Raw genomic sequence first — 3,793 nt, forward strand, 5'->3', positions numbered from 1 at the left:
ATAGTTTAAGAGCTTTCCAATGGTGTGACATTTGTCATATTTGGACATCAAACATGGATTTAGAAGAGGAGGGGGGTAACTTACCTGTGAACGTATAAAATGCCTTTTTTTGCTGAAAAATAGGTGAATTTTTTTATTAACATAGGTATATGTGGTCGTTAGCAGATACTTTTCTTATAAAAGTATAAGAATTTTTTGTAAAATATTATAAAAAAAAAATATTAAGCAAGAAATTCAACTTTAAAAACCTTTAAATTGCCTCTTTTTTTTCTTTAAGACTTGCTTAAGCTTTTTGTCTTGGAAGGGACGGTAGTTTGAAATTGAAAAAAAAATAATAAATGTTGATAAAAAAAGTTTCAACAAGTCGGTGTTAGTGAAGGTAGTGGGGAACTGAAAAATAAATTCTTGAATAAATGTTGATAAAAAAGTTTCAACAAGTCGGTAATAGTGAGGGTAGTTTAAAATAAAAAAAANGCATAAATCACATAATCTCTAGAAGTAAAATGATAATTAGAAACAGTTTTATATAAAATTTGTAATACTATCTAAGATTGACTAGTTGCATTAACAATCAAATAGTTTTGAATGTTTATATTGTTAAAATGCACAATAATTAATTCTCGAATTATAAAGTAGATATGAACGATTCAATTTGGTCTACAAGCAAAACAACAAACCTACTGCATTGTTTTTATAACAACCAGATACATGTTAACAACTTTAAGAAGAGAGACTTTAAACCACAGCTATTAAACTGCCCTACTAAGGTCTACGACATTGGAATCTAAAGATATAGGGTTTAGAAAAGCAGAGTTTGTAGCAAAGACTCAATTCCTTTAAAATGGTCCAACCAAACCATTAAATACAACTTTGGTAAGATGTTTTCGCCCTTTTTGTGTGGTCCAAACATTTCAGAGAAAGATTTTTATTAATTGTTTTGCACCCTATAATTTATTATTGAAGGCAAACCTGCTATTTGTTACACAAGTTACACATTGGTTCACATGACAAATTATACCTGGCTCACTAAATGATAAAAAGATTTGATAGAGTATGTCCCTTTCCACTCTAGATATTTGTTATATTCCTAAATATATGGATTATATTTTCTTATATGCAAAAACTAATAATTTAATTCAAAGATTTCCTTAGTATTATTTTAGAAAATCTTAGTAAGCTCATGTTTAGAAATGAAATTTATTCATTTTGTAAAATTATTAAATTAAAAACATTATTTTTTGGTGTCTTGTGAAAAATGTGAAAAGAAACGCATTTTCTTCAAGTTAACAACAATTTTTTATTAAGAACTGGTAAACCCATTTGATTTAAATGGAGTATTTGATCTGTTTTTAGATAATCAAGATTCATTTGCATCATACATTAATTTTTGAGGTGAAAAATTTACATAAGGAATAGGGGTGATCAATATTGGAATTGAGCCACCCCCCACAGGAGGTCACTGTGTTTTCAATTTAAAAAAATTGCAATAGTTCAATATCCTTCAGATGGTTTCGATTTGACGATTTAATATCGGAGTATTCAATGTAAGGCCACCAAAAATGTTTTTTTTATTTTCATGTTTCATTTTCTTGGAAATTAAAAAAAATTGAAAATTGAGAGAGTTAGAGCTAAAAATCTCATCAAAAACATTAACAAGTAAAAACCGGAACTAAGTAACTTCTAAATTCAGCATGAAATTTTCAAAAAAAGATGTATCATATTTAATTTTTTGAAATACTTTTTTTTAGGCCTTACGGCGGTGTCTGCAATATTAAATCGTCAATTCGCAACTCTATGGATGATTTGGAAAAAGTAGCAACCTCTGGGTCACAAATCAATCACATTTATTAAGGAATATAACCTTCTGGTTTTTTTCAAGTTTTAGAAGATATTTAGACAACTCTTCAGGGGACTTAAAATCCTAAGAAGAATAAAGAATTTTAACTTTTGACAATGTACGGCTAAATTAAATATGAAAAATAAAATAATTGTTTTTAACCCATCAGTTTTGACAAGTCCATCTCTTGATAAAAATTCATATGATATTCAGAAAGGCATCTGAAAAAGTGTTCAAATTTGTCTAAACACCTTTTTCATGTTCAACCTATTGTTATATTTGAAAGGATACCCCCAAAGGGGGGTAACAATACTCTAGTAGTCTTCAAGTCACACACAAATAATAGAACAAAGTAGTTGAACATCTATATTAAAAAGAAACAAAATGAAGGAATAAATAACTAAAGTCAAGAGACACAGATTTGCACTCAGTGATGGGTTACTCCTTTGGCCGGATACTCCTTTGGCCAGATAGTCCTTGGCTGGATACTCCTTGGCTAGATACCTTCAACATGGTATCTCCTCAGGCAACATATCCCCTTAGGCAACATATCTTTTCTGGCACCATCTTTGTTCTGGTAACAAATCTCCTTCAGCATGTTGTTTTCCCACAGCTCCAATCCGTCCAAGCAGTTTCTATTCCTTTGGACTGACTGCTTCTTACCACTGTGGGGAGTTGGCGAATGTCTTCATCCTCTCCTTGTGAGAGCTGGCGCACAACTGGTTTCTTTCTCTTTCCCTCTCTGTGTTCTGAACCCAATTCTTAATCCCGGGGCCAGCTGGCTGGTCAACCCCTGTAGGGGCAACACTAGATAAGGCGGCTGGAGCAGGGGGAGGGGGGGGCCAGGTTTGGATTGATTTGTCCTGAAGAATTGTCCATAGGGTTTCCAACGTAAAATTTTTAAACACTGGTTTAAATTTATTCCATAAATTCTTCTATCTGGGCAACCCAAAAACCTAGTTTTGCATTTGATAATAGCAATAACTTTTTACTTTGTACCTATGTTCGAGCTGGGTAATGTTAATTTATCAAAATGAAGGTTTTTAAAAATTAATAGAAAAGTCCTATAACAAATGGCAAAAAGCATTAATTTTTGATATTTTTTCTGCTTAATTGCATGAACATGCAGAAAATATAAGATATTTTTTTTGATGGTTTTAAACACTGTGATTTTTATTAATCATTGAATTTTATGCATTTTTATGTTCTCTTCAAATTTTCCAGATATTTTACCACTGGCAAAAATATCTAAAATATGTACATTTTAGGCAGTTATTATATGGAGATTGTTAACTTATGGTAGCTTCAAAAAAACGGAAAATACTCTTAACAAAACAAACCTTCTGTTTTTACCAGTTTTAACTAACCATTAACAAACAGATAGGAAAAAGTCAGAATGAGTCTAGCCCAACCCATAGGATAAGAAACATAGGTAATTTTTCACTTAAGTATTTTTTGGCTAATTTGGTAACGTTTAAAGCAAGCATGAACAATAAAGTGTTTTAAAATATATCAAAGAATAAAGGTTAGATGTTTGTAAAATATCTTTTTAAAAGTTTAAATTTTTTCCTTTAAATACCCAATTTATTGAACTAAATTACTGATGCTACAAAAAAATATAATAAAAAATTCTCCTGTAATTAAATCAACTTGACAAAAATGTCAAGTCAATATTTTAGGTCATCATCACTGATGGGTTGTAAAAACAATAGAAATTTAAAAAAGATATTAAATAATTGAGAAAAAAATGATAGTTTCTTGATTCTTTATTATTCCTGAACATTAATAAAGGAATGCGGAGGGGCCAAATCAGTATAATTCGCAGATCCTGTAAATAATTTGCTGTCCAAAAATTCAAAAACTGATATTTAAAATAGACCATTTACCTAATACAACAGGAACCATGTTTTGCTCTAAATCCAATATTTAAAAATAAAATTTTGATTTTATTAATTC

At 30.1% G+C, this 3,793-nt stretch overlaps 1 long non-coding RNA gene across 1 annotated transcript; it reads right to left on the minus strand.

Moving 5' to 3' along the window:
• Positions 1–474: 474 nt before the first annotated feature.
• On the minus strand, positions 475–1,969 carry LOC111716510 (uncharacterized). The gene is made up of 3 exons (XR_002768514.1): positions 1,862–1,969; positions 1,019–1,087; positions 475–492 (listed from the first exon to the last, which is right to left on the minus strand). It is a non-coding gene; the product is annotated as an uncharacterized LOC111716510 (long non-coding RNA).
• Positions 1,970–3,793: the final 1,824 nt, after the last annotated feature.

Source organism: Eurytemora carolleeae, unplaced genomic scaffold, assembly GCF_000591075.1.
Source record: "Eurytemora carolleeae unplaced genomic scaffold, Eaff_2.0 scaffold2067, whole genome shotgun sequence".
In the NCBI taxonomy this organism is placed as follows: Eukaryota; Metazoa; Arthropoda; class Copepoda; order Calanoida; family Temoridae; genus Eurytemora; species Eurytemora carolleeae.